Source organism: Marmota flaviventris, chromosome 3 (assembly GCF_047511675.1).
Source record: "Marmota flaviventris isolate mMarFla1 chromosome 3, mMarFla1.hap1, whole genome shotgun sequence".
NCBI lineage: Eukaryota > Metazoa > Chordata > Mammalia > Rodentia > Sciuridae > Marmota > Marmota flaviventris.
Window position 1 is genome coordinate 48931554 of NC_092500.1, and position 24158 is coordinate 48955711.

The window sequence follows — 24158 nt, forward strand, 5'->3', positions numbered from 1 at the left end:
GTGCTGTCCTGGCCACCATCACATCTTGCTTGGACTTGGAAACCTTCTTTTACCCTCTCTCTGGCCTTACCCCCTTGCAGTCTTATCTCAACACCATCACTCCTCTGTGCAGCCCTCCAGCTCCCACCTCACCCCAAGGACAAGCTGCACTGTTGGGATCCTGCCAGGACACTTCCATTGTTCTTGGCACTCCACAACACTGTCATCCTTGCTGTTCCTCAGGCCCATCAGACCTGCCTCTTGGAACTGGCTTATACCTATTCTTCCTGTAAATATCTGCTAGGGCGTTCCTTCATCTCCTCTGGATCTCTGCGCAAATGTCATCTTATTAGTGATATCTTCCTCAACCACCCCTTTAAAGACAGCAAGCCTTCTTCTCCTTGGTACTCTCTGTTCCCTTCCCTTGCTGGGCCTTTTCTACACCGCCCTCATTTCTATCTGACATATGACCTCTCTGTTCATTGTATGATTTCTCCACTAGGATGTTAGTCTTAGGGGCATATGTTTTCCAGTCTTGCACATGGATGTGCCTCCAGGACCTAGAACAGTACCTGACATATAGTTGGTACTCAATAATGTGTCAAATGAATATGTGAATAAAAAGTGATGGGAATGGCTATGTTGAGACCAGTGCCCAGTGGGCTCTGAGCAGCTGTTGCTTTTATTCCTAACAATGTCCCAGTGAGGTACATCTTGTTCTCGTTGCTTCATAAATGACTCCACTGAGGCACAGAGAAACCCGTTGAAGGAGGGCCCAGAGCTGGTCAGCGACAGTCAGGAGTTGTGTCCAGTTCCTCTGGTCCTGGCTCTCACCACCATTCTGTGTGGATAAGATGAGATGGGAGGAAGAGGGCAGCCAGATGTCACAGCTTCTAGCCTCTGGAGAATGGAAGAGCAGCAGACCTGTCAATAGAAATGAGAATGCTGGAAAGAAGGCCAGTATTGCAGAAAAAGAAGTAAAGCCAGGAAATATTGAGTTCAGTAAATATTCAGGGGATGTCCTACACTTAAATAGGAAAACTACATAGTATATTGCCTGAGACCCCTCAGAGAGTAGGAGTGGGCACTATTAAGAATTAAGCTGGAGCAACAGAAATACATTGAGGCTGTCCCAGCAAAGGGGGGTGAATGGTCCTCCTAGATGTAGGGAATTGGAGAGTCGGTGAAAGGTCCTGGTTAGAGATTCACAAGGGAGCCCTGAGAATGGGGTAACCCATTGATGGTACAGGAAAGAGAAGGTCAAGCCCAGCTCTGAAACTCCATAGAAGGGCATGAGGAGAAAGAGGAGCTTGGGGAAGACCAAAGAACCAGAAGTGAGAAGAGGCACAGAGGTCAGGAAGAGCCCTGGCCAGGAGGGAAAGTGGGGGAGGCCACATTTTGCTGGACAATTTAAAAGTAGGTCAGCAGGAAACTGATAACAAAAAGGGAAATGAGAGAATCACTTGCTTTTTGATTTTGTAACAAAATTTTAATTTATCTCCACAAAGTGCTAAAAGGCATTTAATTACAGGAGATTAAACTTAATTTTGGTTTGAGATTTTTTTTTTTTTTTAACAACTGCATTATAGTTCGAGATTCTTTGGGAGTTTAATGTCTCAGTCCAAAGTTTTCTTGTGCCTCTGCCTGGCCCAAGGCACTGAGAGCTCCTACATCCAGAATATCATTGACACAGATAGAATCTGGGCCCCTGTCGGAAGCTACAAAGCAAAAGGGAGACTTCTGTGATTTCTTTGGGGCCAGGGAGATTAAAAATCGCATTTCTGGGCCAACATAGGTAATAGTGCCAGAATCTGGTTTTCTATGGTGAAGCAGAAATTTTAATAATTCATTATCAGTTTGAGCAGGTATTTACTTTCCTACCCTGGTTTCTTACTTCAGTGAGGGAAGGGAGTGATTGGGGAAAGAGAGCAAGAAAACAAAACACCAGTTCAACACAAAAAATGGAATGATGGCATAGTTGAATGCTGAAGTATATCTAACGATAAAGCTGTTTATCAACTGGTGGCCTGTTGTGTAATCATTGAGAAGTCAGAGCAAGTTGATAATCACACTTTTGTCTATGCAAACATCATTTTAGAGTCCGCGTGACTCTAGCCTGAAAGGGTTGCTTCCAGGTAGGGAACATGTGTGCATAGCACAAGATTCTGACCTCTCAGTTTTTTAGACAGAAGTCTCATGACCAGGCCCTGGAAATAGAATCTCTTCCTGCATTCTCTGAAAGCACATATTCACAATTGCATTGGGAAACAGCACCAGGCAGACAAGCAGCAAGCCTTCCCTGTAGTTTCTTTTTATCACAGCAAGTGTTCCTGGACTAAAATCACTACAGAGGTCCCACTGAACTCCTGGAACCCAAAGAAATACAATCTCACAGGAATTCAAAAGGAACAAAATCATTAACTTTGAGCCAAGGTCCTCTGGTGTCAATCACAGAAATCTCCTGGGTACAGAGGGCTCTGCAAGGAGAAAATGCATGCGAGCTTTAGTGCTTAACCCCATGCTTCACAGAAGCGGTGCAGAGGTGCTTTGTCCACCAAGTCTGTTGAATGTGTGTGGCCAGGTCTGACACTGAGCTGATGAGGAAGTGGGAGTTTGTTTTGGCACATGGCATCCCTCTGTCCTTCTCAACTCCCTTCTAAAGACAACCCTCTTAACTTTACATAAGGCTTTACATTCAGAATAACACTTTATTAGAATCATACTTTGTGACATCTACTGTGCTCAATGCCCCCCACCTTTTCCTTTAAATCACCTCTTCCTCTCTTCTTGTTCCCACTTGTTCTATTTCCAAGGATTTTCTTTTCCTTCTCCATCTTTTGCTTGATCATTTCCTTCATTCTTAACTGCTGCTTCTTGAATAATAACAATAATGTTAACAAAGTCAATACCAAAAGAGAACTATAATGTTCATTTGGGGCCTGCTTTGTGCCAAGCATCTATCTAAAGTGCTTTACAAATTTTAACTCACTTGATACTCCAAAGTACCCTATCTAGACCATCTTGTAATTAGTTTGCAGGAAGCATGGACTGTTCTTCTTTTTTTCCAACATCTAGCCAGAGTCAGGACACATTATAGAAACTGACCTAAATTCTTAATTAAACAGAAATGATGATAATACCATGGAAAAATTTGTTTTTATAAATCCTGATGTGGAAACGATACCTCCACATAGTGACCACCAACCTAGAATCAGGAGGCCTGAGGCTTGGCATGTTGCTATAGTTGGTATATATTGCAAACTTTAATCACAAAACATAAAATCAAGTCACATGTTAGCATACATCTGGAGATTGTTCCTGTAGCATTTGTTGTTTGATCCTTATTTTAATGCCCTGTTTAGTTAATTCATTTTAAAATATTTAATAAGCAGCATTATCTTTTCTCTGATTATAAAAGTAATGTCATGTTCGCAGTTAAAATTCAAAAGCCTCTAGTTAAGTGTAAAAATAAAAAGGAAAATGACTCCCAATTTCACCACCCCAAAATAACAGCTATTCCCCCTTTGGTGTAGTGTGAGTGTATTTATGCCTATTTTTCATATGAAAACCTGTATTTCTAGCCTCTTTTGAAAGAACATTGAGATCTGACAATGCCGGGCCCACATTCCTGTGGAACAGCAGCTGCTGGGAGCTGAGAAGCAGCTGCTCCCCCTGGGCAGGGCAGGGCTGGGTGAATGTCTCCTCCACCTCTGGTTTTTCTTGTACTTGCTCAGCTTCATTTTCTTGCTCTTCTCATGTACTGGTGGGCATTGGAGTTTTCTCTCTTTTAGTTTGCAAATAATTCTTTACCCAACATTTCAGGGTCAAGGCTGTTCTTTTTGTTGGTGGTCCTGGTAACAAAGGTGATGGGTAATGAGGATCCCTCCAGTCCCTGGGTGCAGGGATGAGGTAAAGAGCAGAGGTCTTTCATCCTGGCTTTTGCTCTTTCCTTCCTAGGAGAGTTGAAATTTCAGCAAGTTCTACATCTAGAAGATTTGTTTTCTTTTTAAGCATCTCCCAAATCTACTCTGAATGATACTTTTCAACTCTGGCCGTATTCCTTTGAACTAACCATACTGAATTTATTAAGAAAGAACTCTTTCTTTTGCTTTCACACATTGCTTAGCAGAGAAGGGAGCCGTCTTGGACTCAGATCACCTTCCTCAATCCGTTTATTTCCATTGAGGCCTAGGTCTTTGCTTTTGACCAAATCACAATTCCAGTGTAAACAGTTCCCCGTTAAAATGGTTAGTGAAGATAAATTTTAGTGGCTGCACAGGATTTCACTATGTGGATATCTCTCCTCTGCCTGAATTTCTTTATAATGGGTGAAGGCTCACTGGGTGGTGGGCCCAGTAGGAAGACACGTCCAATGATGGGAGGGAGTGAAGACAGGAGGTGATGGGTGTGGTCTGCCTAAAATTGACTGTTTTAAGAGGCAGAAGTCTAAAATGAGCAGATGATCAGAAAACTAGAGTTCTATAATCAATAGTCTAGATGACACATGGAGGCAAAGACACTTTGTCAGAAACCTCCTAGGAGGTCAGAGAGTGGATGGTCAAAGAGTAAACAAATCAGTGAAATCAATGGACGAAAAAAAGAAAGAAAACCCACTGTAGGTTTTTTTTTTTTTTTTTTTGGTGGTGGTGGTGGTGCTGGGATTGAACCCAGGGTCTCACCTGTACTTGGCAAGCACCCTACTGTTAGGTGGTAGCTAGCAATGAGCAGTAAAATGCAGGCAAGGTCACAAGTGTTCTTTAAATTACTTTAGGGTCTGCTTTAAACTAATTCCAAAGTAGACCAGAAAGCAAAGGGTGATAGTTAATTTGTAGACAATAAACAGAAGCAAGGGAGCTAGTTGAAAATCACATCAAGAGGAAAGGACTCTTGACAGAGTCCACTGAGGTTGATGTGAAGCTAGGAATTATGTCTATAAGTGTCTCCAATTGTCTGGGAAGGAAGATTCCTTTAGTAGCACAGGCCTACTGAGGTAACTTCTGACCAGCTATTGACCTCAGTGCCCTCATTAACATGGGATTGATTTGCAGATGAAGCCCCTCTAAATAGGATGGTCACCATCACAGTTCCAGAGAGAACCAATTAAGGTCAAAAACTCTGCCGCCTGCCACCCAATGTGAAGGAGGAGTTGAACACCTGATTGCAATGAGTACGAAGGTGGTCACTAGTTCTGGTAAACATCAAACAGTAATAAAACTGGAGGACAGCATTGTCTCCCTTGTTATTCTTTGCACAGAGATCATCCATTCTTTGAGTGTTCTTTGCTTAAGCCTCACTTTTCTTGTACTTTATTTTCACCTCACTTATAGTAAGTTCTCTTGCATGGCTTTTGGTGTCTGACTTTAAATTTTTCTTTTGTCAGAACTTAAGAACTGAGGTTTGGAGTTTCAGTTCCCTGCTCTCTTGTGACATATCACTGAGGTATATCTCCAGCCCCAAAGTAATTTCTGAGCATGGTTGTAGCTCCTTTATGAAATGAGATTCCATTCCTGTAAGGTAAATTTAAAAGAGTGGGTATAGAGTATGCAATAATTTATCTATTCTCTTTAAGTTGAACATTTAGACATTTCCAATTTTCCACTTTCATAAATAATACTGGGATTAAAATGTTGTTTAATAAAGATTTGCAAAAAGTGGAATTACTTACTCCTTTTGAGAATGTATTGAAATATATTGGTAAAATGTTTCCAGTGAAGGTTGTTCACACTCATACTCTTGTGGATAGTATTTGTATATACTGCTCTGACCCCTTAAACTTGACTTGATCCAATCACATTCATCTTTAAATGAAAAGCTGCCACTGGTATTTGTACTATCCATCTGGAATTTTTTGACCTTACCCATGAAGAGAAGTAAATTTTACAAAATGACTCAACATTTATATGTTTATTACTGAAACAACTGTTTCACAAAATAATTACTTATATGATATCACTGATAAATCTATTCTCTTCAAAATTAATTTTTTAAATAAACTGGAAATGACCTATTAAATCAATAATAACTCTCATATGGGTCATTAGTCTCAGCTTAAAGTACATCATTCTAGGACAATTTCTGGTTTACAATTTGATTTCTCAGGATGTCAGCTTTAAGCCCCAGAATCCCTTTCTCCAATAACCCCTTCAAATTGATGAACTGTTTTGGATTTGTTCGCCTGCATTTGAACATCACCACCCTTTAAATCATGGTTCCAGCCTGCCCTCAGTCTTGGGTACCCAGTCCCTGTGATGTAACATCTGGGCCTGTCCCAAGCTGGCATGATTGCTTCATGGTTCCCACTTTACAGGGATTGGAAATCTGATAAGGGATGAAAGTTGTCATCACAGTGCACAAGCACTGAGGGCCATCATTAAAAAAAAAAAAAAAAATCTTGCTTAGACTCTCCTCAGCCTAGATGTCCACTCATTGACTTCCTCATTTCCTTTAGTCTCTGCTCTACTGTCTCATCTCCAAAGGGCGCAAGTCTTTGCCTTTCCTAACATGTGACATCTCAGATAGATCCCTGGCCCTCTCTGTCCCTTTACTTTGCTTTAGCTTTTCTTTTTATTTATTTATTTTTTATTGAGGGTCTGCCTATGTTTGAAATCATAGAATGTAGAAGCAGGGAACAATTTAGAGGCTAGGTATGGTCCAACCCTCTAATTTTATAGAGAGGAAATACAAGTCAAGAGAGATATATAAATATTCCTTGGTGACCTGGATTATTCATAACAAAGCTGAAGTAGAAATCAGACCCCTGGATACTTGATGGTTTGTGGTAATGTTCTAGTCTGTGTTGTGGCCTTTATGAGAAGTTTCTTGGGGGTAACTTTGTCTTATAACAAGCTCTAGGATATATTATATTACACCATATTAGACTCAATAATAAATGTCCATATGAAAATGTTCTGATGTATTTCTCACTGAAAGCATAAAATTATTTAGTTGGTTGGGCTTTATCCTCCTCAAATAGAATTTCCAGCATCAGCTTCCTTGATCCTTGGTCTTCTGCTCCCCCGATCTCCTTGCAGGTTTCATTTTACACAGAAGGAAACTGAGGTAGAGAGAGGTAAGTAACACAGCACCTCAATTAAAGAAAACTACATGGTCTAAGGGAGAGTGTGAGCAGAGAAGACCTGGACCAACTGAGGTTAATAGCCAGAGGTTCCATTGAGGCAAAGTCCTGCGTTTAAGGCTCTAACGAGGTACAAAATTTGATGATGAAACAGGAGATGCCATAGGATTTGATGAAGGAGAGGGAGGGGCTACACAGCAGTACAACTAGGGTGGGTCTAGTAAGCTCTGGGCAGAACCTTCCCAGCCATTGGCTAAGGTAGTCAGATCCTCTGCGGGTAACTTTTGCAACTGCAGCAGCTGCATTGTCTTGGAGAGCTAAAAGCTCTTCCATCTAGTATTTTACTTTTCCAAACACTTCCTAGAGTTCCCCAATACAAAAGCATTGGCAATTGGTGGAAACATTTTTTTTTTTTTTTTTTTTGGTACCATACCAGGGATTGAACCCAGGGTGCTTTACTATTGAGCCACATTCCCAGTCCTTTTTTATATTTTATTTAGAGACAAGGCCTCACTAAGTTGCTGAGGCTGGTTTTGAACTTTCAGTTCTCCTGCCTCAGCCTTCTGAGTTGCTGGGAGTACAGGCATGTGCCACTGCACCTCGCCTAGTGGATACTTTTATGTTTTAAAATTTGGCTGCCCTGTGTTTTTTCATTATCTTTGGTCAGTATTAATAGTTTCCTTAATAATACTAAAGGACATTAATAATTTCCTTTTGAAGAATTGCTTCTCTCTCATTAGTTACATTCTGGTGGGACTGTTAGCTAAGATGCCTTGATCACCCTAAACCAAGGGAAGCTGTGTTACCGAAAGCTGGGTCCTTGTCCTCAGTGCCAATCTAATAACAAAGACATGGTTTTGAGAAACAGGAAAAAGCAGTTTCGTTGCATTGCTAGCAAAGGAGAAACACAGGGGACTCCTGAGGCTGTGATTCTGCCCATCAGGGGGAAATAGGGAGAGTTTTTATAGAGGCAATTTGAAGACTACATTCTCTGTGGGAGTTGTAATTCACTTGTTAATTTGGGAGATAGTCATTTCTGATGTCTTTGGGGGCCATCCCCAAAGTCTGAATTACTTCATTCCTGTGATGGGTGTATGCTCAAGATAACTCAAGATAATTTGATAATCCTGTTCCCCCTGAGATTAGGGAGGGGGAGAGATTATCAGGGAGGAGGGAAAGAGGAAGAGAAAAAAACATGTTCTTTTAAAAATAAGTCACAGTGGCAGAGCAGCAGGGGCTATATTCAAATCATAAAGTGGACCACTGTCACAGTTACAGGACTCATGCTAATCTAAATAGATACTCCCTGGAACCCGAATCTCATTTAGTATAACAAAAAGACTAAAAAACAGATCACTTTTTCTAGTGGCAGCACTCTGTGTATATTATAGTATTTCTGTTACCCAGACAGGGACGTGGCCTTTACTTCTTATCCTTTTCTGGGCCTAGTTCTCCAGATTTCTCCCCAAGTCTGGTGTTCTTTCAATATGTCTATCTGTCCCTTTCTCCTTTCTCCAAATATAATATTTCTGTTAGGAATCTAAAGGTATTTGGTAGAGCTAAATTTTTTCTTTTGAAAAATCTATTGGCTATTTGGAAGATTTAGGAGCAAAAAAATATTCTCAGTCAATATCACAGAAAGCTCGTACCTGAGCAATTATAGACTCAAAAGATTTATGGAGTCATAGTGTTTCATGACCCCAAAGATTAATCAATTCAGCTTTCTTGTCTTATAGATAAGAAAATGGAGTCCAACAGATTCCTGTATTGTCAAGTATTACTGAAATTACTATTTGCCAATAATGAGGTTTAGATCCAAACTAATTTAGCTTAGTCATGAGAGACAGGTGGGACTATGTAAATTTATGTAGCTCAATTAAAATCACAGAGCTGAAAAGGTCTATCACAATAATGTATCCATCTGCCTAAGATGGAAGGTTTAAGTATTATCAGCAGGTTGTCTTTCTCTTTTACAGCTTGTAAAGAAGGCAATTCAATCACTTCCTTTGTAAAGCATTAAGCATCATTCACACCTCAATCTAACAACATTTTTACATGTAAATGTGGAGCACTTTATATGTCTGTTTAAAACTAATATATTCAATTTAAAGGTATTTAAAATTGTTATTTGAAAATTAGAAGCAGTCTTAAAAGTAAGTTGGAGTCTTACTAGGCATCTGAAAGAGTTGTAATCAGTGACCTTAGGCATTCTTTCACAATTAGAGATCACATAAGCCCTGGGCTGCAGAACTAAAGTAATTAGCTGGCTTTCTTTATTGCAAGTAGATGCAAGTGGTGATGCTGTGGGTTTCCACAATATTCTGCAAACTTGTTAGCCTCATTTGGGACCTTCCACAATTGAATTCAATGCAGCCAATGTTTACTGAAAGTTTCTTTATATATGAAATACTGAGTTAAAGGTTTTGAGAAGACATACAGTCTGTTTCTACTATTTATGGAAGATTATTTCCAGGAGCCTTCAAGAATACCAAAATTTGTGGATCTCAAGTTCCTTATATAAAATGATATCTACATATAAACTATGCACATCTTCCTGCATGCTTTAAATCATCTTCAGATTACTTATAATACCTGATACAATCTAAATACTATGCAAGCAACTGTTATTCTGTATTATTTAAGGAATAATGACAAGCAAAAAAGTCTGTACATGTTCAGTAGATTTTTTTTTTCCCCAAATATTTTATCTCCCTTGGTGGAGAATTCTTAGATATGGAGGGCTGACTGTACCAAAAATACTTTCTTAGTTTTTCTTTGTGGATGTTAGAAATAAAGAGGTGTCTCAAGAAATCAAACACGTGCTGAAAGTGGATGGGCAAGGCAAAACTTTACTTCTAGCAGAAGGATATGCTACAGAACACTTAGCAAGCGCGACTCCAGGAGCAGCAGTCTGCCTGCTTATATATGGGACCTAAGGCAGTGCTGCCCTTTACTCTGATTGGAGGAGTTCGAGGTTACAATCTACGCCATTGGCTAATTTTAGAATTAGGGCGGGCAAAAGGGAAGGGCTACAATTGATCCATTGTGGCTGAATGCTAGATTTTGAAAATGAACCACTAGACTTTCTATTTCTCATAGTAGATATGATTATATTACAGAAAATTACTATATTATTATGATTTAAAATCTATATTTTGAATTGACACAGAGTATGTATATTTGTGAGATGCAGTGTGACATCTCAACACGTATACAATGTGTAATGATTAGATCAGGTAACTGGCATATCTTTTGCCTTGGACATTTATCATTTTTTTGTGCTGGGAATGTATTCCTCTCTACTAGCTATTTTGAGATAATTAATTGTTGTCAGTCATCCTTATCCCATTGTACAACAGAACATTAGTAGTCATTTCTCTTATTTGAGTAACCATCCTCTTTCCATTCCCCCATAAAATTTATTTTTTAAAAAGATATTGTACAGATGTCCCAAAGCCAGCTCAAATTCATGCTTCTCAAAGCTAATCCCTGACTACCTGGGAATTTAAATTTAAATTGGAAATGCTAATATGAATTGATTTAAAGGCATGTTTGTGCCTATGCATAGGCTCTGTCCACTGTGAGAGCCTAGAAAAAAATAACATCTCAGTAGCAGTGAGAACACCTGGTGCACAGATGTTGGTCTCTAAATGTCATTTTCCACTAAAATGAGCCAACGGTCTTTGGAGAAGTTTTGGGGCAGAAAGCATAACTCAGGTGAGGCTCAGACATCCCATACTTCAGACCAAAAGGAAGTCCTCGGAGACTAACAGGGGCCCATCAAAAGCTACATTTAGGACAATTAGGGTATTAAAAAGGGAAAATGAAAGAGGGGAGAGAAGGAAGGAAGGAGGAGGAGGAGGAGGAAGAGGGGGAGGTCAATACTCATTTGCCTGTGGCTTTTACCTTAGCAGTTGGTATGTAAAGAGAAAAAAGTAAACATTAAGGAACTATAGTTTTTTCCCTTCGTTGAGGAAAGATTTCCTTCCCAAAGAATGCTGGGTAGTAAATGTTTTAATTTGAACCCTATGAACTTGTTACTATGCAACTATTTTTACTATAAAAAGTTTCACACGATTCAGTCTTTGATGCATGCTGATGTGATTGAGTGACAAAGTGGTGGGGGCCAGATGTGTGTGGCACATGCCTGTAATCCCAGCCACTGGAGAGGCTGAGGCAGAAGGATAGAAAGTTTGAGGCCAGCCTGGGTGATTTAGTGAGACTCTCTCTCTCTCTCTCTCAAAATAAATAAATAAATAAAAAGGATTGGGGATGTAGATCAATGGTATAGCACCTCTAGGTTCCATCTCCAGCACTGCAAAAATAAATAAATACGCAAAAAAAAAAAAAAAAAAAAAAATCCATTTGATGCCTTTTTCTACCCGACCTGGCAGGACACTTCCCTCTGCAGACTGTGATCACCCAGGTTTCCTTGAATTTTTGGCTTCTGATTGGATTTGCCCAAAGTGAGGAGTAGGGCAGAGATGGGGTCCAGCAGAAATTTTGAGGGTGGAAAGGAGAGGGTCTTTATTCTCTAAGGCCTCATTCCCTGCCAAGGTGCAGTCTAGGCCATGAGGCAATGGTCTTGATCCTTTAACTTCTGTGACTCTTGCTGGGGCCCCTGTTCCAAAGCCCCAACTCCCTCAGTGCTTCAGTGACAAGCTCAGCCCGGGCTGCTCAGGCCTGGGGATATGGTTCAGAGAGCTCCACTGTCCCTGCTGTTCCCTCTGCCTGCCCCCACATGGGTAAACAGTCCCTTCATTTAACTTCCGTCAGTTAAACCCTTTGAGTATGCCATCTGCTTCTAGTCAGGCCTCTGACTTATTCAACCTGAACCTAACCAGGGCTTTATTTTAACAGGACATCAAAGCTAGAAAAACAAGCTAAACAATGCCTTGAGATAAAAATCAAACAAATCCTGAATTGGGGACCATTTACTGGTCTTGTGTCTTCAAAGGTCAACATCCTTAAGAAACAAAACAAAACAAAAACAAAGCACACACACACACAAAAAAAAAAAAAAAAAAAAAAAAAAAAACTCAGAAAAATGTTCTAGATTAAAATAAGCTAAAGAGACATAATAACATAATGTAATATGCAAATATCGTTTGAGAAATCCAGATATATATATATATTGGTGGTGAGGGGGAACAACTGGGAAAGTTTTAATATTGACTAGATTTTTGATGTTATTAGAGAATTATTATTTTAAATCTGATAAAGGTATTATGATTTTTAGGTCAATATCTTTTTTAGAGAGGTACTGAAGTGTTAAGGTTGAAATCTTACAATGACTAAAACTTCCTTTCAAGTGCATAGCACAATATTTAGATGGAGAAGTAATAGTCAATTTAGCTGATGGGGATATGAAGTTCATGGTGCCATCCTTTCAACTTTTCTGTATATTTGAAAATTTTCAAATTTGTATAAAATAGTGGAAAACATGAATGAATAAAACAAAATTTCTGACCTACCAGAGAATGAATGATTTCTCTGTTTCCCAAATGGCTGTAGCCTCCTCCTCACCTCTCCCCACGATTGGGGATTGAACCTAGGGATGCTCTACTACTGAGCTACATTCCTGGTCCTTTCATCTTCTCATTTTGGAATAGGGTCTCACTAAATTGCTGAGGCTGGCATCAAACTTGTGATCCTCCTGCTTTAACCTCTCAAATGGCTAGGAGTGCAGCATTTGCCACCAAGTGCTGGCTGTGACTTGTTTACATACATTGTTCACTGGCTTCTTGTATGTGTTTCTCCAAACAGAGCTCTCAGGCGCTATGGACTGGGTTCTGTATTCCTCTTACGGCCTACAGAAGCTTGTATAAAAGTTTTAGAAATTTAAGCCTCTTCATGGCAAACATAGGTATATGTGGGAAGAAGGTTTCTATTTCTATTTTCATTAATGGAAGGAGAAAAGGCCCAAGAAATTAATGGGATACAGAGAATTGCAGTTTTGACCCTTTCTTGAAGTGAACAGAGCAGCCTTGGGGTCTCCTCCTGGGAACCAGGAAATCCAGTGGAGACAGATGGCTTGGAGTCTGCGTGAATTTTGCAACCTCAGAAAGGCCATTGGAGGAGCTATTAAAAAAAAAAAATTGTGTTTCAATTTACAGTCTACCTTTAATGGAGAGAAAACCAGGATTAGATTAAATCTGAATGGAGAAAACCTTATTTTGAGTCAGCTGCTTAATGAGATCTAGTCTTGTACTTATTTAGCTCAATTTACTTTATTTATTTAACTCTATTTAAATAGAATATCAGCACATACAAAATAATGTAATTCAAGCTGACTGTGGTGACACACACTTGTAATTCCACACCCAGAATGGCATTGAACTTGTGATCCTTCTGCCTCAACCTCCCAAGTAGGTTTGGGATTATAGGTTTGCCCCCACTTCCAGCACATAGCCACTGGAATATGAATGTCTTTATAGAGGAAGTATTCCTGAGTGGAAAAACAGGACAATTTTTATCCATTTGAGGGTGCTTAAAAGAAGCCAAGTGTTTTGAGCCATTTGATTAAATGCAGACCTAGCACCTAAGATTGCCTCTCAGCAATTTCTGCTGTTGTCTTTTGTTCTTCTGGGGAGGTGGTCTTGAGGACACCTCAGCTGTCAAAACATACAGGTTCTGTAAACCCTCCAGGGTGAAACAGAGAAGAGAGTGAGTCTTTCGATCAGAGAGAGAGAGAGAATATAAATGAATATTGCCCACCCAGAGGCCATCTCCAGCAGGAATGGTGCTCATATACTACAGGGAATCAGGTGTTCATATACTACAGAGGAGTCATGATCATTCTATGCATCTGCCAATCTTCAGTTAAAACACCAGCATGAGACATGACAGATCAAGATGGCGGAAGTGAGGGTGGGGATATGGGATCTTCTGTGAGGCTTCTAGGAAAAGATTTCCTGCTCTTGAAAAAAAGATATCTTTGACTCTGATATAAGGGGGGGTGACTCATAGGGGGTAGGGAGGGAGAGCATGGGAGGATTAGATTAATTCTAGATAGGGAAGAGGGGTGGGAGAGAAAGGGAGGGGGAAGGAGATTAGTAAGGATGGTGGAATGTGATGGTCATCATTATATAAAGTACTTGTATGAAGACTTGAATTGGGTGTCAACATACCTTATATACAAATAAAAATATGAAAACTTGTGGTATATATGTGTATTAAGAATTGTAATGCCAAAAAAGTACATGTATAATGGTATAAATTGACGTGAACATATTTTATGTACAGAGATGTGAAAAATTGTGCTCTATATGTGTAATGAGGATTGCAATGCATTCTACTGTTGTCATGTATTTAAAAAAACAATAAAATCAATTTTAAAAAAGATGTCTTTGATAAATAGACACCCTCCAAAAACAAAAACCTCTGATTTGTAATATTTGGCTATTTTCATTCCTGTGGTGTAAATTTTCTAACTGGGATCAATTTACACTAGCAACTGGCTGGCCAGAGTCCTGAATGTTAGATTCCTGAACATTAGAGCAAATTAATTAGCTCTAAGGAGCCTGTGGAAGCCAACTCCAGCCTACCACTGATGGCTCAGGGCTGCTGTGTTCACCCTGAGAAGATGGGGGATGGCAGAACAGAGAGAGGAAAGGCCCCAGGTCCTTAATACCTGCAAGCTGTAGAGTTAACCAACCCTGGAGTCTTCCTATCTTTGGGCTTCTTGGTTTATAAATTAACAAAAGGTTAAATAGGTCCAGCTGGTGTTTGTGTGTGGTGAATCTGGACTTGATCTTGCTGGCATAGATATCCCTGGGTTCCCACCTAGTGGAGGGAGGGGTACACAGCAGGGGTAAAACTGAACACTGGAAAATGGAAATATTCATTGGTATCAGGAAGACGGGGTAGCAGCTGGGGGAGGGGAGAGGTGGGAAGGACCATCCGGGTTGAAATAGGACTATGGCCCATTGCTGAGAAGAACAGGATGGTGGCTGAGGGCCACCTGGGCTGTTGGTCTCCTTGCCAAGGAGGCTGAAGTTCAGGGCAATGGTCCAGCGAGAGCAGGCACCAAGCACAAGTCAGGAAGTCAGGAAGAAGTCCAGGCCTGGGAGATGCTGCCCTGCTGGGGGCCGCTAATGCAGTGCTGTGGGGTATAGAGAAAGGGGTGCATGGGAGAAAGAGGAAGTGCAGAGAGAGGCAGCAGCACAATTCCAGAGGTCTAGACTACTCACTTTCCAGTGGGATGGAGACAGAGCTCCAGTGTCCAGCAAGGCAGAGCCAGAATTCACTTAGATGCTGACCCGCTGAGACTGAATGTTGAAGGTTTTCAGGAACTGCCATGGATCATCAGGCTGAGAAATGCAGAAGGAGCCAGAATCGTTTCCAAAGCAGCCTTAGCACACATTCTTGGTGATGTTACAGACTTGCTGCTTACTTTTATTCCTAAATCTTCAAAAGAAACATCACCCTGCGTTCCCCCCCCCCCAATATTGTCACAGCCTCCGGGGTCCTGAAATTCACCAACAAAACTGTTGTTTGGTTCTTAAAGTGCTCCCTCCTCCCTTGTGTGAGGAAATCTGTTTGCCTGCCTGTGGCAGAAGCAATTTCATTCCTGTTGTGAAACGCCCCTCTCTAACAGTGCAATTTTTTTTTCTGTTATTCATTTACTCCTTTTCTTTATTTCCTTTTTCCATCCATCTAATAACTCACCCGTAGGTCTATTCTTCTTCAGCTTGGTCTCATTCATTGAGTAACTGCCTAGGAAGGACCTTTATAATTGAATTGTCTGGAGGAAGTAGGTTCAGGAAGAATGAAAGCTGATGTGTCAACAGCATTCTCTGGGGATTTTCAGAGCATTATTTTCTTCTCTGATTTAGCTGGGAAGCCAAAGGGCAGGAAACTTGGCTTCCTTTGCACTCTGTGACTGTTGGAAGTCATGGTTGGTGATTTTAATTTATCTGGTGGTTTGAGTTCGGTGACAATGTCATTATCAGGGAGGGAGTAATTAAGAATAGGATCAAACAGGGGAGGACTCCTTTAAGACAGAAGTCTTCCCAAGTTCATGCTTCTTTCCTCTGTAAGAGCGTTTGACTTGTTTTAATAGAACCTCCTAATTTAGTGAGTTGCTTCAGAGAATGAGTAAAAGGAATGCTTTTCAGCAATGCAAAGCCCATCAAGAAATCAAAAAACAATTATAAAAATGGGAAATATTTGCAACTCTTTTAAATAGTCAAGGGCTGATTTTCTTTATATGTAAAACTCCTACAAATCAATAAGAAAAAGATCATTAGCCTAATGAAAAATGTGCAAAAAATAAAATGCACAGGCTAAGCTTCATAACAAGATATAGAGTAATTAAATTGATATAGTCATCCATTTTTCATGTATTAGATTGGCAATGGTAAAAAAATTGACAACATACTCTGTTGGCAAAAGTGTGAGGAGACAGGTGCTGTCATATATTACCAGTGGAAAATAAACTTGTATGACCTTATGAAGGGTTATTTGGAAATATTCTTCAAAACCATGAATATCTGGCTGCTTTAACATTTTAAAGCCCGGGCTAGGAACTTACTCGATAGACTTATTCACATCCATAGAGAGTAATGTGTTTGCAGTGTTACATATTGCAGCTTTGTTTGTGATAGCGGAAGACTGGAAATAATCCAAATATCAGTAGGAAATTTTGGCATGTCCCTATAATGGAATATAATATGGCCATCAAATATGAGGATACCCTTGATGTATACATATTGAAAGATCTCCAAGGTATTTTGTTAAGTGAAAAAAATTAAGGTAATAAAAATGGAGAGAAAGGTACTTAACTCATACTAGGGCACACATGTATTTTCTTCTATGTGCACAGAATATGTCCAGGAGGTTAGCCAAGAAATTGATAATGTTTAGCATTTTAGTAGAGAGGAATTGGGTGCTTGAGCCAGAGGGAAGGAGAGAGAATTTTTTCTTTTTTTACTTTGTGCCCCTTTTGTTCTTTTTAGGACTGTACTGTCAATCCAAATTAGTAAATAAACATCTTTTTAACAAGAAGAGTGTTCTGATAGGTTATTTCCAAAATGGTCTAAATTCATCCTATCTGCATAACATCCTTGATTTTTCCTTTCTTCCTGTTTTATGGTGGACTTCAGTGGTTTCCATTCTCCATGTACACATTTGCTCTGTTCCTCCAGGGGCCACACATTCTCTGCCTCAGTTTGCCTCCTGGCTTTTCCAGCAGTAGTCAGCTGGATGTGACTGCATCACTTTTTTCTTCTGTGTGCTGTACTTGGACAATCGCCTTAATCCTTGGTCCAACACTTCCTCCTCTGAGAGTAGAAAATACAGTCATAGCTGGGAGTTTAAAAGGATGCTAGTTATCTTTGCAGGGAGCCAGATCGCTGCCAGAGCAGGGGATAGGCCTATGGCATATAGGTTGCTAATGGCTGGTGAGGTTTTTTGAAGAGCTGGAATTATGGGGAGGTATAACCACACACATGGAATAGCAAGAAGAGTCTATTTTTGGAGAATGTGATTTTGAGAATTGGAAGTTTGAGTTCAAAACTTTGCCACTTACTAGTTATGTGATTTTAGGCACGTTTTCTTAGTTTAATTCCTCTCCGCCATAAAATGGGTTGTATAACAGTTGATATGGCTAAGAGAGCTGGCAGTCCACCAAAAGTCATCTTTGTTTTCTTTTGTTGTACCAGATATTTAGCTGGGCACATGGCTACTGGCATTTCTAAATCTCTCTTACTGTTAGATGTGGCCAAATGACCGTTTTCACGTTGGTGGGATGTGAGCAGAAATGTGTGTCATGTCTGGGACATAAGATTCTGTCATGGTCTTTTCCCTTTCTAATATGGTGGAACCCAGGGACACATAGTTCTGACTATGGAAATGAGGGCAAAGCAATAGGGGTGTTATAGCAAGGATTTGGGGGGGAACCTGGGTCTTTGAATGAACACAAAGAACCCAATGGCCTCCCCACCTGAAACACACAATCACTGGTACATGAGAGAGATAGGAACTCAGATCTTTAAACTATTCCATTATTGTTGAGTCCCCTTGTTATGACAGCCTAGTCTTCCCCTGACCACGAGAGTTAAGTATCTTTGTGTTGTAAGTAATAGAATACTGCTTTCATTTAGAGGTGGCTTGTCCTCCAACGGTTTATGTGTTGGAAGTTTGGTCCCCATGGTAGTGATGTGGGAGGGGATGGAACCTTTAAAAAGTAGCATCTAGGTCAGGTGCAATGGCATGTGCTTGAGATCTCAGATACACAGGAGGCTGAGGCAGGAGGATTATAAGTTTCAGGGAAGCCTAGGCAACTAGTGAGATCCTGTCTCAAAATGAAAAGGATTGCAGGTATAACTCAGTGGCAGAGCACCAGCCTAGCATGCATGAGGCTTTGGGTTCAATCCTTACTAACACACACACACACACACACACACACACACACACACACACGTTAAGCCTAATGGAAGCTTATTAGGTTATTGGAAGGTGTGCTCTCAGAAGGGATTAACATAATTTTCACGAGACTTCAGAATCTATCTTCCTGTCTCATCATGTGATCTCTCTCTCTCTCTCTCTGTCTTGTGCTCCTTTATTATAAGGCCTTCATCAGAGCTAAGTTAATGCCAGTACTGTGCCCTAGAATCTCCCAAACTTGAGCTAAATAAACCTTTGTTCTTTATAAGTTACTGAACCTCAGGCATTTCATTAGAATAACAGAAAATGGACTTGATACAAACACCCAACTCAGATTAGGTAAATTAATAAATGTATTTACTTGGCTCCCATATAAGAGAAAATTTAGGGATTAGAAAAAGTTTAGGGTTGTTAGATTCAGCTTCCAATGACGTCAAAAATTCAATTTCTTTCTATTGTTTTTGTTCTTCCTTTTGTAAAGTCAGTTTCACCCTAAGACTATTTGCCCTGAAGGTGGCAAAATTACTACAGGCAATTCCAGACTCACCATACTTTCCAGGAGAGAAAGGCAGAGAGAGAGAGGGAAAGAGATTGCACAGGTGAACTTCTTTCCAGCACTCTCAGAAAACTTCCCATTGGCCCAATTTTAGTCATATCCTTCCCTGAACTGTTACCCCAAAATAGGCTTATCCATTGGTTTAAGCCCAACTCCCTGTCCTACCCCCTAGCACAAGGGCAGGCTAGCTTTTCTAGAATATATAGGGTGCATAGAGGAGCTATAAACACTCTAATAAGAATTGGAGTAGATGTTGAGGAAGTGTGCCATACCATTACAGGGATGCAGGGATTATTTTCAGGAGTAACTGGAATGAGGTAACATATATAAAGGGTCTAGCACCATGCTGGCACAATAGTAGGTGGTCAATAACTGTTAATTTACTCTTCCTTTTTAGATCTAATTAACTGTGCTGCAAAGTGGCATGGGCTTAAGAAAGATTTCTCCTTTGGGTGTCTCAAGTCTGTGTATTTGCAGGACTAGTAAAACAGAATTGCAAGGTGCACCAAGAAGTTACCTCTCAGTTTCCAGATTTCTGTTACTGATAGCAATTTATTGGTGGGAGTGGCCTAGGGAGGGCACGGCTACCTCACATTCAGTTCCCAGGAGAATGAGTAAAAGAGGGTTCAACTCCATCCTTTCAAAGGCTCCCTTCCTCAGTCATAGATGATCACTAGTCTGTCAACATTTTAAGACCCAGGGTTGAGAGTCCAGAAGGGGCTGCTTACCTAGTGTCCTACATTACCCAGGCTGCTCCCCACATCTGATGGAGAGATGAGTTTGGGCCGTTTTGCTGCCTCCATTCACCTGCTAGAGGTTGTATAACCTAGTGAGAAGGTTCTGGGCTTAAGCCTGAGACCTCACTTTACTGTCACTAACCATGATATTACCTAAGTAATATGATTCTTGATGCCTCAGTTTCCTCATCTTTAAAATTGGGCCTTGACTCTGCTATTAGGGCTGTTCTGAGTCTCAAAAGAAATGGTGTATTTGGAAACACTTTGTAAATAGAAAAATAAAATTTAAATTAAAAGGATTAGCCAGTTTAAGAGTGGAAATACTGCCGGTAATCCCAGATGCCCTGGAGGCTGAGACAGGAGTATCATGGAGTTTAAAGACAGCCTTAGCAACTTATTGAGGCCCTAAACAACTCAGTGAGACTCTGTCTCTAAATAAAGTACAAAAAAAAGTGTGTCGGGGGCGCTGGGGATGTGGCTTAGTGGTTGAGTGCCCCTGGGTTCAATCTCCAGTACCAAAAAAAAAAAAAGTGTGGAAATATTTTCCTGTATTTCTATGCTATGGGTCACTTCCTAAGGTTTGTTGAAAGAGGATAGGCCAAGTGGGATGTTTTTATTTATAGTGAAAGGATACTGCTAGGTTTAATGAACAATTACATACTGATTGCCTGGGTGTGTTTGTTACAGGTATTTTATGTTAGCAAATTTAATTCTTTTAATAACCCCATGAAGTAAATATAATTATGCTAGTTTTAGAGTTAAGGAAACAGAGTCTGAGAATGGTTAAATGACCAGAGCAATGTCACACATTTAGGAAGAAGGCCAGGATTTGAAAGTCGTGTATGGTTAGCCACCAAGGCAAATGAGCCCATTGGTCGATCCAGACAGAAAAGAAGTGACCACCCAGGAGGCTGTACCCAGGTGAACTATCTTGTAAGACAAGGTGACATTCATCTGGGAGCTTATACTAACTCTTCCACTTGCCTATTTATCCATCTAATCCACACACATTTACTAAGCACCTCTCCTGTAACAGGAACCATGCTGGATTTGGAATAAAACAAATAAAATAGTGTCTGAAGGGTTCAGGAAATATCAGTGCGGCGAAGTAGCTTGTCAGACATCACATTTATCCTCAGTCCAATCCTGTTAGGAAAATTGCTGCTATTGCTTGGCCACTATTAAGGTTTTAAACATTATTGTTCTGTAGAAATGATCTGCTTATACTGCTTCCTGCCAGAGAATGGCTTAAGTCCATAATAACCGAAGATCATATACCCAATGATTTCATTTCAGTGGCAACTGCACAATGGCTTTGAAATGGTAATAATTGCCTATTGCTCTTGGGATTATCTTATTGTGTGGCAATGGTTATAAAGACAGTGGGGTTTTAAGAGGCCATTCAGGAAGAGTGACGGAAGGAACTAATTTTTATTTTTCTCTGAACGACTCTCAAAGTGAGCATCTAATTCATAGCCCATAAAGGTCTCAGAGAACTTCTGTGATAAAAAAAAAAAAATCAAAGTCTCTAAAGCTGAAGGGAGATTGAGTTTAGAACAATACAGAAAACTAAAGGCTCCTCTGTCAGTGGAGTGTTGTGTGGTTTCAGGAGATGGGCTGTGTGAGACCCACAATTACAATAGCCACTGCAAGGATGTTTTGCAGCTTAACTTAAAAGAACTCTATTCTTTTTCTTTGCTAAGTATTATGTAAACAAGCATTCCAGTCTGAAAAAATTTTTACAATATTATCTATCTATACTGTTGTCCTTTGATCAAAGTTCCTTTTGCAGAGAGGCTGCTGGGGATGGGGCGGGGGGGGGGGGGGACACACAGTTTGTTAAGCACCTACTGAGGACTAGGCCTCTTGGCTACTTTGCTCATTTAACACTCACCACGACTTTCTTGACTAAGTTCTTTTCACCACTTCACAAAGGTCTTTCCCCCACTCAGATGCATTGATTCATTCCACAAATATTTTCAGAGCCTACTCTGTGCCGGGAGTGTTTCAGACACTGGGATATCCCAGTGAACAAACCTGCAAACGTCCCTGCCCCTTGGAACTTTTGTTTTTGTGGGTGGAGACAGAACTAAACAAACAAATATAACATGTGAGGTTTTGAGATTAGTGCTCTGGGGAAAGGAGCAGGCATAAAGAGGAAAAGGAGTACGAGGGTACAAATTATGCCCAAACTTAGTGACTTAAAACAAAAGACACTGAATTTTAGTTTTTATGGAGCAGAACTCTGGGTGTGGCTTAGCTCGTGTCTCTGCTCCAAGGTCTCTGGAGAAGTCGCATGCAGGGAAGAACAGTTGTTAAGATTCAGGTCATGGCAGGCTCTTGGGCCAAGAGAACCCAGGGTCCCTTGCCACGTGGGCCTCTCTATTTGGTTACTCACAATATGGCAGTTGGTCTCCCTCAGAGTGAGCAAGAGAGTGAGACAACAAAGGACTGGACCCAAGATGCAAGACAGTCTTTCTGTATCTAATCTCTGAAGTGGCACTTCATCATGGCTGCCTAATCCTACTCCATAGAAACAAGTCACCAAGTCTCACACTTAAGAGTTGGGGACTGCATAAGGGTGTGGGTAGCAGGAGACATTAGACATCATCTTGGATGCTCTACTGCTAGTGTAAGTAAGTCTCTCTAATGAGATGACATTGAACAGAAACCTAAAGAAAGAGAAGCAACAGGTGTGTATGTCTTCTTGGGTTAAGAGCACTTTAGGTAGAGGGGAGATTACTCCAAGATGAGGTTAGAGAGGTATCCCTGGGTTAGATAGGGTGGAGTTTTGTGGGGGTCATTGTAGAAATTTTGATTTTATATTCAGTGATATGGGAGGCTTTGGAAGGGTTTCTGCAGAAGAGTGACCTGACTTGACTTGCTTTTTTTCAGAGGGTCACTCTGGTTGTTTTGTGGGGAATAGGTTGGGGGAGTGCATGTTAGTAGAAGCAATGGGTTCAGATGTCCGGAGGCTACTGCAGTCATCCAGGTGAGTGATGATCATGGCTGAGGCAGGAAAAAGTGGTTGGATTTTGGAAATATTTCCTAGTAGAACTGACAGGAATTGCTGCTGTGAGTTGTAAAGAAAGTGAGGAGGTTTTTGGACTGGAAGAAGAGTTGCCCTTTATTAAGCTGGGCAATACTGCTGCAAGAGTAGTATTGCCCAGTTTAATAAAGGTTTTGGAAGAAGGAGCATAAATCAGAAGTTTTGTATATATTGATGTATATCTTTTACACACCCAAGTAGAGATATTGAGTTGGCAATTGGCTGGGTAAGTTGAGCTCTGGAATGTGGGGTGTACTAATCTAAATTTGGGAATTGCTGGAATTAATAAAATCAGTTCCATGGATGAAAATATTGAAGAGAGTGAATTAAGAAATGATAAATCCTGTGTATTGAAACCCTGGAACACTTCAATGTTTAGAAATTAGGAAAATAAGGCCAGGGAAGAAGACTGAGAAGAAGTAGGTAGGAAGGATAAGGGAGATTCAAGAGACGTTAGTGATGTGGAAGGCTTGGAAAGAAGGTGTTTCAAGGGGCAGAGAGCAATCAACTGAGTCCAGTATGGTCAAGACCTGTGAGGTTTTAGAATTGAGGTCCTAGATGGGCTTGCTGAGAGCTGTTTCAGTAGAGTGGCCGAATGAAGGGAGAGTAAGTGAAAGTGAGAACAAGGCTCTTATGAGAAAGCCGTCTTTCAACAGCTGGTTGACTGAACTACCTGTGACAAGCTCATCTGTGGGGCTTATTAGAAATGTGGGTTGGGGCCTTAGCAAAAAGAATAAAGCAGGAGGCATCACAATACCAGTTTTAAACTATACTAGAGTATACGCAGCTACAGTAACAAAAACGGCATGGTATTGGCACCAAAATAGACATGTAGATCAAAGGTACAGAATAGAGGATGCAGAGACAAACCCACATAAATACAGTTATCTCATACTAGACAAAGGCACCAAAAACATACATTTGGAGAAAATATAGTCTCTTCAACAAATGGTGCTGGGAGAATTGGAAATCCATATGCAGCAAAATGAAACTAAACCCCTATCTCTCACCATGCACAAAACTCAACTCAAAGTGGATCAAGGACTTAGGAATTAGACCAGAGACCCTGTGCCTAATAGAGGAAAAAGTAGGCCTCAACTTCCTTAACAAGACTCCTAAAGTGTAAGAAATAAAATCAAGAATCAATAAATGGGATGGATTCAAACTAAAAAGCTTCTTCTCAGCAAAAGAAACAACCAATGAGGTGAAGAGAAAGCATACATTTTGGGAGAAAATTTGATAGAGCACTAATCTCCAGGATACATAAAGAACTCAAAAAACTTAACACCAAAAAAAACCACAAACAACCCAATCAATAAATGGATTAAGGAGATGAACAGATGCTTCTCAGAAGAAGATACATAATCGATCAAT

General features: G+C 40.4%; 1 long non-coding RNA gene across 1 annotated transcript; it reads right to left on the reverse strand.

Moving 5' to 3' along the window:
* Positions 1-617: 617 nt before the first annotated feature.
* On the reverse strand, positions 618-15564 carry LOC114083911 (uncharacterized). The gene is made up of 2 exons (XR_003581239.2): positions 15247-15564; positions 618-903 (listed from the first exon to the last, which is right to left on the reverse strand). It is a non-coding gene; the product is annotated as an uncharacterized lncRNA (long non-coding RNA).
* Positions 15565-24158: the final 8594 nt, after the last annotated feature.